The sequence below is a fragment of the Castor canadensis genome, chromosome 3 (genome assembly GCF_047511655.1).
Source record: "Castor canadensis chromosome 3, mCasCan1.hap1v2, whole genome shotgun sequence".
NCBI lineage: Eukaryota > Metazoa > Chordata > Mammalia > Rodentia > Castoridae > Castor > Castor canadensis.
In genome coordinates this window covers 70,577,374-70,591,108 of record NC_133388.1, presented here as the reverse complement: position 1 = coordinate 70,591,108, position 13,735 = coordinate 70,577,374, and the positions used below count along the sequence as shown (strand labels likewise).

Below are 13,735 nucleotides of genomic sequence, written 5' to 3'. Positions count from 1 at the left end.
TTTCTCTCTTGTTTTAGTTGCTTTCTCATCTCTGTTGTAAAATATTTTTATAGCCAGTTTTCAAAGACTGTCTACGGTATTTTTAGGTCTTGATGGAGTCTTTGGAAGTTTCTTTTGGCTATCTGGAGCAGACTGGATTTTGAACTTATTTCACAACATTAATTGGCCCTCATAGGAGTCAGAGGTCATACTAGTATATTTGGTCAAAGCTTCTCTCAGTCTTTATAAAAAGGCCAAGGGAGGTTCCTCCAGACCCTGTGTGACCAGAGACAACTGGGAGCAATTTAGAGGCTTAAAGTATGCTTTCCTCAGTCCCTCCACAACACAGAAGAAGAAATGCCTGTGCTTCCAATAACCTGTGGGGTCATTTGGATTCCTGGTTGGTTTATCATTAGGCACTCCTTGACTTCCAGTGGGGAAGCGATCATTTCCATTTCCCATTCCAATTAGCCTGTCATTATTCTCATTTATACTATATATTCATCCCCAGAAGCCTCAGCAGCCTGTAAGGCCATCATCTTTGTAAGCAGGAATTAGAGGTTAGAGCTTTATTAAAAAGTAGCATAATGTCCTTTCAAGTAATGAGGCTGGAAACTAGGGGACAGGGTCTTTCTAGGCAGGTTAGATTAGAGAAAGGGGATTAAGTGGATGTTCCTTGATCCAGAGGTGAGATAAACAAGATGTAAAGAATCCTGAAACTACTCCAGGCGCCTTGGAATCTGCATCCTGCAGACTGTGTGATTGAAGTACTGGACTGATCAGAAATGGACAAAAAAACATACATGGTGGGTAATTTGAACAAGCCAATGGTATTGGGACACAGTGGGCTTCCCTTCATTGGGGAAGAAGAATCTTTATAAAACCCCCAACCAAAGGAGCCATGAGCAGCTCAGTCTTTCTGAGTCCCACCCACGGAGGTGTTCTGTCTTTCTTTTCTTTAATAAACTTCTCTTCCTCCTACTACTTACTCATTGTCTGGGTTCACCATTACTGGACTGACTCTGGGCAAGAGCTCCTCGAACTCAAACCCATTATTAGTGAGATCAAACACCTGGGATTTCTCTGAAGATCTCCTTGTACTTATCTGAGTCATCAAAGAATTTCCCCAATTCTAATTTTATTTGTTATGTTTTTGTAGTGAAAACCCTTATAGGTCTGCCATCTACTGCCATATCCTGCTCTGGCAGTAGAAACAAAGAAGGGTAGAGTGACCTTCTCATTCCTTAGCTGGGGGGGACACGCTGGGGGAGTAGGGACAACAGTTTTGTCTTGTTTCTTTTTTTGGGGGGCTGTCTCAGTGACTTCTAAGTTAGGGGAGTCCTTCAAAACTTCTAAGAGGGTCGAATCTAGCTGACATTTCTTAGTCTCCTCTTTAGGGCCAGAACTCTTTCCATTTAACATTGCTAAGATGGCTGGATCTATTTGGCATCTCTTACAAAGGCAGCTGCTGAAGGGTTGGACCTGAATCCAGAAGCCAGGGCCCTTGGTCCTGCGTTCACCTGAGACTGCAAGCTAGGAGATCTGAGATCCCTCCTGTGTACATGGGAGCTTTTCTATGCTTTCCCTCTCTGCACTTTTCCTCTCTGCTTAAATGAAATCTGCTCTTTTGTCCACCCCATTGTGACTTTCACTCTTCGATCACAGGGGACAAATTTCCTGGCAACTACTATAAGCGCACCTGAGATGAGACCAACGCACATATTTGGGGCTGGGATCCTGAAAGGGTGAATAAGTCTAGAACAATGCCCATTGCTCTCTTTGTTTTCAGACCTCTTGTTCCTAGGTTGTCTCAAAGGGCAAGAAGGTTTGCACATAGGCCCTCTGACAATTTTCCCTTCCTCTTACAGAATAGATCTAGCTGAAGTATAGTATTATAGTTAAAACTTCCCTTGAATGGCCATTTCTCTCCATCTCCAACTTGGTATTTAGGCCAAGCTCAAGTGAAATACGGTATCAGACGCTTCCTTTTCAGTGACTGTGGATCAAACTGGCCCCAATTATTCAGAATATATTCTAGAGGGATATATTTGGTAAAAGAGAAATGACAAAAAGAGAGCACTTGGGTGTCCCTCTAGCTTTCATTTTTGTCCCTGGTGAGGGAGAAATATTCATTGCCAATTCGCCATCTCTCTTGTGTACATCCACAAGAGAGTACTGGCATATCGGGTTTATTTGCACTTACCCATGTAAGCCTACATGTGCATCCCTTTATCTTTTGGGGTTATTCTCCTAAGGTGGGTCAAACCTGTTTCTTTTTGGCCCACCTCTAGTTGTAAAGGTTTTGTATAGAAAGCCGAACCTGTCCCATTATGGATGTCAGAATCTGCCTTGTTACAATATGGGTTAAGGGAGGACAAGGGGATCCAACAGTCCATATGGATCTGCTAATTACTCTTTCCAATTAGCTTCCATTCGATGGTCGGGAAGGACTCAGTACTCAGAGGTGAAGGAGGGGAAGCGGGGACTCTGTCACTGTGTCCCGCGAGGACCAGTTCCGTGGAGCTGGTAAGAGCAGAACGGGCTAAAAGTCCCCTTGTGCGAAAACGAAGGGGACAGTGGCACGGACCGCAAGCTGATCAGTCCCCCCGGGGTCCCCTCGGTTCCCAGACGCGACACCTCTGGTACCTACACCCGCCCAGACCCGGAACCCCTGGCCACATCCCCTCCCTTAGTGGCGAGTGTCGGGGAGGGGCATAGAGGCGAGGACTATGCAGATTTGGCGTCGCGCTGAGGCCGCCGGTCCCTGTCACTTCGGGCCTCACGTCCCGCGTGGGCGACAGCTCCACGGTACCGGGGTCCTGTTCCGAGCGGCGACGGGAGCACCAGGGGGCGCGCGGGGGCGGAGGGCGCGTGTCGCGGTGACCGTGAGTGAGGAGTGGGGCGCCAGCGAGGGCGTGGGTGGCGCGGAAAGGACAACTCATACTTACCTGGCAGGGGAGATACCATGATCACGAAGGTGGTTTTCCCAGGGCGAGGCTTATCCATTGCACTCCGGATGTGCTGACCCCTGCGATTTCCCCAAATGTGGGAAACTCGACTGCATAATTTGTGGTAGTGGGGGACTGCGTTCGCGCTCTCCCCTGGCTTCTCGGTGTTTCAATGGCAGGCTGGAGTTATTATTAGGAGAGTGCTATGTTTTCTGGCGCTTATTGTGTTTTCCCCGTTTGGGCGAGTGTAGGATTAGAAGTGTGATTGCACAGCGCTCTGGCTTTATAGATGCGGTCTTTTCTTGTCTATAACGTCAGTTAAATGGCAACCTCCATCTACGTTCAAAGGAATACCCAGTGCTTTGGGGTACCAATAACTATTCTCTCACAATTTTTTGTTTTCTTTTCTTGTGGCGGGGCTGGGTTTTGAACTCAAGGCTTCTGCTTGCTGGGAGGTTCTCTACCACTTGAGCAACTCCTGCATCAGGTTTTCTGTAGCTCCTCTGTACGTTGAGGGCGTTCGTGTATAACCAGCCTCCCATCGAGGCTAGCACAGGTCGGTGGTGGAGCGCCTGCCTACACGTGTGAGGCCTGAGGGAAGGGGAGCAGGGCGAGCGGGGAAGTGCTGCGCGCTCCGGGGTGGAGGCCCAGGAAGATGATGGCCTTGAGACGAACATGGCTTCAGTCCCTAGCACAGCAAAACTAAGTAACTGAAATTGAAATGAAAAGGGCGGGGGGAAGTACTCAGCGTGTGCCTGTGACCCCAGTACAACTCCTCTTCGGACCCCTCGCATCCAGGTGCCTTCAAAGAGGACCGGTCAATGTCTCAGCGACCCATTAGTCCCTGACCTTATGGTTCAATCCTGTTGGGTTTCCCACCTTAACAAGGTAGCTGTGTGTGTGTGTGTGTGTGTGTGTGTAAGAGAAGGACAGAGAGACAGACACTCTGGGCTAATATGTGCAGGGTCCCGAGGCCAGGGTCAGAGGCACTCAAACCCCTGTCCTCCCTCATCCCTTTCCCTTCCCAGAGTTGATCTGGGGCAGAGAGGGATAAAGAGATGCTGGAGGACCAGGGAGGGCAGCACAGCAGAGAAAAGGAAGACGATCCATGGAATTCCTTCTCAGTTTTTCTCGATCATTTGTCTGTCCCACATCATGTTTAACTTTCCTAGAACAGTGACACTGGTCCCATAAACATCAAGAATCCATTGCAGGGGTGGGGGGGGGGGTAGAATGGAGAGTGTGTGTGTAGGGGGTAGGCATAAGGAACCCATCAAGGCAGGCAAATATGGTGGAAATTTATGTACTCATGTATGAAAATGGAACAATGAGACCTACCAACAATGTTCTAAGAGAGGGGGGAGGGAAGATACAGGAGAAAGATGTATTATAAACACTTCTGTAAGGTGTCACAATGTATCCCTGGTACAACTAAAATATGCTAATGAATCAATTAAAGAAAAAAATCCATTTGCTTGAGATTAGGCCCATGCAAGAATCCTCACAAATATATTAATTTATCCAAATCAAAGAAACCCAGGCCACTGGGAGTCATAAGTATGCCTGTTCCAAATACATTACCAAACATTACCGTTTAGAATAGTTTCTTGCAGGCAGCGTTGCTAGCTTCCTGAGTGTTTCTACCCTTCAAGCTGATAGTGACCCTCATGGGGACTTCAGAGCCCATCCCCCTCAGGCTTAATAACATCTTTATATAGGAGACATGAGGGTTGAGCTAGAGGCAGACTTTTTATTCCTTAGTGTCTCTTATCTGACTGTTGAGGGCCGCAAGACTTAAAGCTGATACACTGAAGTCAGGAACTGTGAACACAACGCCAGAATGCTCAGGGAAGTAATTAAAAATAAAATTTTAAGTATTCCTCCTTTTGATTGATTGATGGTGGTACTTGGAGTTGAACTCAGGTTATAGTGCTCTCTTGCTAGGCATTCACTCTACCACTTGATCCTCTCCTATCCTCCTGCTTATTTAAAAAGTATTGTAGGACTCTGAGCAAGGCTCAAGGGTAGAGTACCTGGCTAGAAATCCTTCAAGCCCCAGTCCTGCAGGAAAATAATAATAATAATAATAATTAAAATAACAATAGGGTATAAAGAAGTAAAATGCATTAAAACCAGACCATGATGGGCATCACAGGCAAGCCGATGCTGTCAGAAGAGACCACAGACTGGGTGACTTAAACATTAGAAATTTATTTTCTCACAGTTCTGGAGGCTGGATATCCAAGATCAAGGTGTGGACACACTGGAATTCTTCTGACGCCTCTCTTCCTGGCTTGCACATGGCCACCTTTTTTGTCTCTCTGTCCTCAAAAGGTCTTTCTTCCATGTGAGTATACACCCGGTATCTTATTTATTTATTTATTTGTTATTTTGAGATGGGGTCTGACTATGTTGTCTGTGTTGCCCAGACTGTCTTCACACTTGCAATCCTCCTACTTCAGCCTTCTTGTAAGAGGACAAGTGTGAGGGGAAATAAAATGGCAGAAATGTCCCTAGGGACAAATGGCAACCCTGGGGATGTAAAGGGACAGATGACATACATAACTTTGTTTTAGATAAATGAGACAGGAAGGCATATTTAAAAGCAAAACATTTAGGGAGACTGAGAAACCAGCTTAGTGCACAGATAAAACATTCCTAAAGGGATGAGATATAGACCCCTAAAAGAAAAGTAACATAGCAAACTTTCCCAAGATAAATAACTAAAGTGGTCTCACCAAAATAATGAGTGTAGTCATAAAATATACATGACAAGATTCAAGGACAAGATGCACTAATGAGATCCTCTTGGAATGTCTGCCCTGATAAGGATGAGGGGCAGCCAGATGGTCTGGTTCAGCAACAAGTTAATCAAACAGCCAATTATAGCTACAGCTCCAAAAGTCGAATGGGGAAGGTTGCCTGAAGTCAGTCCCTCTTTAAATTTCATGAACTTCAGCCATACTTTGGCTTAGATCTTTCACTAAGTCCCACCCATCAGGGTGCTTTGCTGTCCTTTCAATAAATTTTTTGCTTGCTTTACTCTTAACTCCTGGTCTGTGGTGTAAATTTGCTTTAACTCTTAACTGGTGCTTTATCATCAACTGCGCCAGGGATTTGAGGAATAACAATTCAGTCCGGTATCATTCGAGTAGCTGGGACTACAGACACAGGTCACCATGCCCAGCCTTTGTCTCTTTTCTTATAAAGACACCAGTCAGGAGTGGGTTCACACCTGTAATCCTACCTACCTGGGAGCCTAGATGGGGGGATCAAGATTCAAGGGCCAGTCCAGGCAAATAGTTTCTAGAGACCCCATCACCAAAATAATCAGAGCATAAAATGGACTGGAGGTGTTGCTCAAGCAGTAGGGTGCCTGCTTTGCAAATGCAAAAGCCCCGAATTCAAACCCCAGTTCCATCACAAAAAAAAAATCCAAGAAACAATCATATTGTGTTGTGACTATTGACCTCATTTAATTTAATTACTGCCTTAACAGTCCTGTCTATAAATTTTGGGGTGTTAGGCTGTCAGCGTGAATTTGGGGGAGGTCTACAACCTAGGAAACTTAACCCCTTTAATACAGACAGGCAGATAGCTCATTGCATACAAGAACTTGGCCTCAAGAAAGAGGACCACTGCTACACTGAATTAAATGGAGTAAGTTGGTGTCATTGCTTTCAACCAACAGCAAAACAAAACATATTTTGGTGACAATCAGGTAGTTGCAACTTGGAGCAGAGGCTAAACTCCCAGTGAGATAGGGTAACAGTTCCCAGTTCCTTCCTATACATGCCCCCCTCCCCAGGACTGTGGATTGAACCCAAGGCCTTGAACAAGCATTTTACCACTGAGCTACACTCCTTGTCTTTATTCTTTTGCTTTATGTGTTTATTTTTTTGACAAGGTCTTGCCCTGTGGCCCAGGCTGGCCTCAAACCTGGCAATCTCCCCTCCTGCCTCTCAGCCTCCTGATGGATTACAGGTTTGGCCCACCCACCAGAACCAGCTAAATTACCATTTTGGAAGAAAAAGAGTGGGAAATACCTCATTTCCTTTTGCATCCAAGGTTTTTGCTTTGTTTTGTTTTTTCCTCAGTAGGGGACTTTGAACTCAGGGCCTATACCTTGAGCCACACCACCAGCCCTCTTTTTGAGACAGGATCGGGTGGAACTATTTTGCTGGGGAAGGCTTGGAACCTTGATCCTCCTGATCTCTGTCTCCTGAGTGGTTAGGAGTACACACCGGCCTCAATTTTGTCTTTAGTGTTGAATTACACTTGCCCAAGTGATGGGCATAAATCCATAAGTGATGGACTTAAGCATGTCAAAATGGCACCACTGTTACTACAGAAAAGTTCTACATAAACCCTAACCCAGACCCTAGCAGGGTCTGTTCAAGTAATAGCAGTATTCAAAGCTGTGGAGGCTCTCAAAGTATGCCTTCCACGAATGCGATAAGCAGAGAATTTTCTGACAGTTATTTAGCCAGACCCTGGAAGGATTTTTCTAAATGACTTCAGTTGTGTCAATACCAAGTACATCAAAACCACACAAATCAGCAATTTTTGGAAAGCCTACTTTGAGAGCCTTCACAGCCTTGAGTACTATTGATGCACGTATGACACGCGCAGGAATTTCAGGTGCTCAAGGGTTCTTGAGCCTGCTCTGAGAATGAAAGCACAGACAAACAGCAGAGGTTCATTTGTAGAGAATTTAGTTGGGACCCGAAAACCGGTGATCCCATGGGTCAGGGTGGGGAGTAGGTTTTTACAGCCTTCTTGCATTGCCTGGTAACAGAGATGCCTCTATTACTCGAACAGATAGGCAAACTCAAGACAATATCCTACCACATTTGAAAGAAAAAATCTAAAGTAAAAAACATAAGTTATATAAAGAGATCTAGCATAGCTAAAACCTTGCTAAAATACAAGTTTACCGTAACGCCACAAACATGTGAAATTAAAACTCTAAACAGGTATTAAAACATTAAAAGCGAGACAGCACCCACATCCAAAATATTCTCTACCATTTGTACATCACAATCAGGGGAGAGCGCGAACGCAGTCCCCCACTACCACAAATTATGCAGTCGAGTTTCCCACATTTGGGGAAATCGCAGGGGTCAGCACATCCGGAGTGCAATGGATAAGCCTCGCCCTGGGAAAACCACCTTCGTGATCATGGTATCTCCCCTGCCAGGTAAGTATGAGTTGTGTAGCCGCCTTACATCCACACCCTGACGCCAGCCTCGCTCTTCACTCACGGTCACTTACCTCACGTGCCCTCCGCGTCCTCACACGCCTCCCGCGTCCTCATCGCCACTCGGGATACCCATCCCTGCACCACTCCGGTGCCGCCCACGCGGGACCTGGAGGCCCCAGACCAGAAGAACCGGCAGCCTCTGCGCGCTTGTCATCAGCATATGTCACGCCCTGTGCTGACGTCCCCGAACTCCTGTCTTGTCCCTCTCCTGCCGCCCCGCCTACTAAGACCCTGGACGTTCCCGCAGGTATTTTGGGACAGAGCGGGCTCAAGTTGGCGAGTCGCAATGAACCTGTCACCTGAAGGGGACACGCTTGAAGTACGGACCCTGCGTCCCGTCCGCCAGCCCTTGGGCGACCCTGCAGGAGCGGGACCGCCAGCCTCTGCGCGCCTGCTCATCTGCATACGCCACGCCCTCTCATCTGCATACGCCACGCTAAATCTGTTTGAGTTGTAGAGTGAAAAAAAGGAGAAGTGGAGAAGTACTAGCGGGAGGAGGCCTCCAGCTCGCTCTTGTGTACTGCCCTTGTGGTGTTTGCACGGAAAAAGAATTAAAGCACACATTGAGGTAGACACCAGGAGAATTTATTAGTGAAGCAAACCAAAGAGAGAAAGACAGTACACAGCCCAGGCATTGGTTGTGGACATTTCTGGTAACAGGTGCAGCGAGTGCCACAACGTCAAGGGTATTCATGGTGAAAAATTGATTTGGGCAGGGGGTGCCGAGGGTGGGAGGGGTCCACCCTCATTTACCCTGGGATGAGTTCTTGCTGTTCTGGACACCTCGCATATTCCATCATCCTTGCTGTCACATTACCTTATCAGTTGGACTCAGAGATTGTGAAGGTTTGCCTGTTTATTAAACTTTGGGACATAATGACATGGGTGCTGGGCATCCCTTTAAAAAAAGGATGGGTCCTTCCAGAAACTCCCTTTATGATAGGTATCCATCTTCCTGATAAGTATTTTCCTTCTCCTCTCTCTCTCTCTCTCTTTTGGTAGCACTGGAGTTTGAAGTCAGGGGCTCTCCCACTTGCTAGGCTAGTGCTCTCCAATTTGAGCCACTTTGCCAGCCTGTGATGTGTCATTTTTCCAGTTCCCCTACACACCTTTAGTTCTTTAGGGTAAGGGTCTGTCTCTAAAATATCCTTGGTCATTACCAGAGTATGCTAATCATTGGGGCAGATGAGCAAGTCACAGGGAAAGAGCTGCTATTTTCCTCCCCCCCCCACACCTTTTTTTTTTTTTTTTTGGCAGTACTGGGGCTTGAACTCAGGGCCTTCACCTTGAGCCCCCCCAAAGCCTCTTGGAAAGCAGTGAAGTCACTGTAGCTTTTGTGCAACAGCCCTAAGAGATTGCAACATTCCAAAAGGACAGTTGCTGAACTCCCCTGTTTTCTCTCTCTCTCTCTCTCTCTCTCTCTGTCTGTCTCTCTTTCTCTGAGAGGGACCAGGAAGACCCAGTCCTGAGAACATGATGTTCCGCACTTGGGCTCTAGCCAATCCCAGTACAGAGGTCAAGGGAAACCTGGGGACTGCCACGGACTCCTTCCTGCTTGTCTGCACTGCTTACTCTCTTCAGACAATAAACTACACCATTGCTGCCCCACACAATCCTGACTTCGTGTCGTTATTTGCCACTCAAGCATCCAAGGCCAGTCAGAGCCCCCACTGCAGCTGGACTGTGGCAAGTGGTGCTGTGACTCGGATCCGCTCTAAACGTCTTGGCAGTATAATTCAAGGAGGGACAGGCTTTCTGCAGAGCTCCAACCCAAGGTGTTGTGAACTGTAAATTGGGGGATGGAATGGGGAACTCACTGAGATCAGAACATAGGCATTTCTTACAGCTACTGCCCTGTTTGCTAAAAAATAAGGGTACATCTTACACCCAGGGACAAACTGAAGATTTTATAGAGGCAGTTATCCAATTTAATCCTTGGTTTCCTGAGTATGGAACTTTGGGTCCTGATAGCGGGAAGCAGTCAGGAGAAAATGCAAAAAGAGCTCACCAAAGAGGGGAAAATATTCCTATTCATTTTTTTGGCATGTGGTCCTCTATTTATTATTGCTTGGGACTTCTAGCAGATCCTTCTAAAGAGGCTCATGAATCAAGTCTTCAGGAAAACAATAAGACAATAAGAAGGATAATAAAAAGGACAATAAGGAGGAGGAAAAGCCTCCCCCACAAAAACATGTAAAATTTAAGTTTTCCTCTAGGGAGGATTCTGCACCACCTTATGCTGGCCTTTACCCATCATTGGCCCCATTTCAGGTTGATCCTCAGACTGGTGCCATACCTAAGGGAAAATGAAGATGTTTCCCTAGAAAGAACTTTCAGGCACTTCTTAGTGGAGGATGGGAGTAATGACCCTTCTCCTCCATCTTTGGCTCTTTCATCTTCAGAGAATCCTCTGGCCCTTCCAGTCATCCTGGGGCCTCAGGGACAATGAAGACATGAACCCATTTCTCTTGAGGTACTTAGAAGATTTAGAGATTCAGTCAGGGAGAACGGGGTTCATGGTCCCTATACCCTTACTCTATTGGAAAATCTCAGTCGAGAAATTTGTACACCATGGAACAACAAACAGTTAGCCCAGGCTTGCCTTAGCCCTGGTGATTTCCTTATTTGGAAAGCAAAATATTATGATGAATGTGATGAACAGGCACAAAGAAATAGGGATACAGGGGTTCCTTTAGCTGAGGACCAACTGCAGGGGATTAGCCCATTTGCCGATGCCCTTCAGCAGATGCAAGGCATGCCCCAGTATTTTGATCAGGTAAGACTTTGTGCCAAGAGAGCTTGGAGTAGCCTCCCTGACTCTGGCAGAGAATCAACTGAAAGTTTCTTACAACTAAAACAAAAGGCCAATGAGCCATGGGCTGAATTCTTGGCTTGTGTAAAACGTGCTATCACCTGCAAAATTTAACATACAGATGCACAAAGGTTCTTGGTTCACCAAATTGCATATGAGGGGACTACCAAAGAATGTAAACAAGCTATCAGACCAGTAAAAAATGGAGCTCTTTCTACTTGGGTTTCTGCTACCCAGGATACTGGCACCCAAACCTATATGGCCACCGCTCTTGTGGCTGCCCTAATAAAAGGGAGTCCTACTCTCTCCCACACTACATGCTTTGGATGTAGACAAAAAGACCACTGGAAAAGAGAATGCCCTGAGGACAAAGGTTACCAGGGCCCAAAGCATGTCCCACCAAGAGGAAAACCTTCTAAAATGTGCCCATGAGGCAATAAAGGCTATCACTGGGCTAAAGATTGTAAACCCAAATATCATGCTGATGGGACACCTTTAAACAGGACTGGGGGCAACCTTCAGCCTCACCCCAAGAAGGAACAAGTTCCTGTATCCAGTGGGAAAACTCCCGGAGTTCAGGATTTAATCTCCTGGTCTTAGAGGCACTAACCATCTCTCTGGGTAATACACCAGTCCCAGTGACATGTCATTTCTATAACTCTGTAAAAGAATTAACAGGAATAATCATGGGGAATGAAGAGTATCTTCTTCAATGACTACATGTGCATCCTTATTATACTATGTTGCAATCCAAGTCTCCAATAGCCTATGTTTCTAGCTCTAGGCAATGGTTGAGATTAAAGAAGGATGCCAAAATTGCAATATTTTTGCCTTTACCATATGAGACCTCTCCTCAAATATATTGGACTCAGACCATTTTTGATCAGAGGCCCTTAGCTACTATCTATATTAGGGAAATAGATTTTTGAGGTCTTCTAGACACAAGATCAGATCAGAGTGTTATCCCTCAATCATTATAGCCTAAACATTGGGGAACAAAAAAGAGGAAACAGAGTACAAGGAGTAGGGGGACCACAATTAGCCAAAATTAGTGCAGAGGTACTCTAATGGGAGGATGAAGAAGGCAATTCAGGGACTTTTCAACCTTTCATAATTACAGGACTATAATTGTGCTTATGGGGGAGAGACAAAATGCAACAATTGCATATGACTTTACCACGCACAAAGCTCAACCTTGGGAAGAGGCTCTTTCCCAGGGTCAACAAGGTAAGACGATCATAAGGCCTTGGGAGGAGGCCCTTTCCCAAAGTTCTCCTGTCACTGTGGCCTTGGTTATTCTTGTAACCACCCCCCTCCTAGGGGTCACTGACATGAAGTCTCAGCCCACAGCTATACTCCTTAAATGGTTAATCAATAAGCCTATATGGGTTGATCATGGCCATTTTCAGGACAAAAATTACAACAGGCTCATATTTTGGTACAACAAATAAAAACTGGATATCTGGAGCCTTCGAATAGTCCATGGAATAGCTATTTCTATTTTCTATTTTTATAATAGAAAAAAAGGCCAAAGGAAAATAAGGATTAATATATGGACTTTGAGCCATTAACAAAGCCATGCAAACCATGGGATCTTTACAACCTGGCCTCCCTTCTCCTGCCATGATTCCTGCAGGACTTACAATTATAATTATAGATTTAAAAGATTGCTTTTTTACTATCCCATTACATGACAATGATAAGGAAAAATTTGCCTTTACATTGCCATTCATTAATAATGAAAAACCAGCTCAATGATATCAGTGGAAAGTATTACCTCAAGGCATGAAAAACAGTCCCACCATATGTCAGGCCTATGTCCATGCCGCTCATATCCTTTTATAAAAAATGCCCACAAATTAAATGTTTTCATTATATGGATGATCTTTTAATTGCTCATCCCTCATTTACACTATTATAGCAAGCCCTCAGAGACTTAGAAAGATGCCTAGCCAAGGAAGGTTTAAGTATAGCTCCTTAGAGAAAAGGTGAGATCAAAAAGAATTAACCTAGAAGGTAACACCCACGCACAGGAAATCAATGTGAGTCAATGCCCTGTATAGCTATCCTTATCTCAACCAGCAACAACCCTTGTTCCTTCCTATTATTGCTTATACTCTCTCTACAACAAAATTAGAAATAAGGGCAAAATAGTTTCTGCTGGGTATTGAGGGGGTGGGGGGAGAGGGAGGGGGTGGAGTGGGTGGTAAGGGAGGGGGTGGGGGCAGGGGGGAGAAATGACCCAAGCCTTGTATGCACATATGAATAATAAAAGAAAAAAAAAGTATAGCTCCTGACAAAACATAGCTCTGTCCACCATTCAAATATTTGGGACACACTATAGTTGATAATATAGTCAAACCTCCTAAACTAAAATTAGACATAAAAGAGGTTATGAATTTAAATGAATTACAAACACTATTAGGAAAGATTAATTGGATTCGGCCTTTTCTTAAGATTCCCTCGGACTCTTTAAAACCTGTATTTGAACTGTTAAAATGAGACTCACAATTAAACTCATTAAGAAAATTAACTCCAGAAGCACAATACGCTATACAACTTGTTGAAACCACTCTTCAACATAGTTTTATCAACAAGATAGACCCCAGTCAGCCCCCCAGCTACTCATATGGGGTACTCCAACTACTCCAACAGGGTCTATAATAAACTGGCCAAATAAAATGATAGAAATGCTCTTTACCCATAACACACCCCCTAGGACTATTACTCCCT

General features: G+C 45.3%; 2 non-coding genes across 2 annotated transcripts; one reads left to right on the top strand and one right to left on the bottom strand.

The window, feature by feature from the left end:
• The first annotated feature begins 2,919 nt into the window (after positions 1 to 2,919).
• On the top strand, positions 2,920 to 3,083 carry LOC141421887 (U1 spliceosomal RNA). The gene has a single exon (XR_012446577.1). It is a non-coding gene; the product is annotated as a U1 spliceosomal RNA (small nuclear RNA).
• Positions 3,084 to 7,971: 4,888 nt separating this feature from the next.
• LOC141421886 (U1 spliceosomal RNA) lies at positions 7,972 to 8,135 on the bottom strand. The gene has a single exon (XR_012446576.1). It is a non-coding gene; the product is annotated as a U1 spliceosomal RNA (small nuclear RNA).
• Positions 8,136 to 13,735: the final 5,600 nt, after the last annotated feature.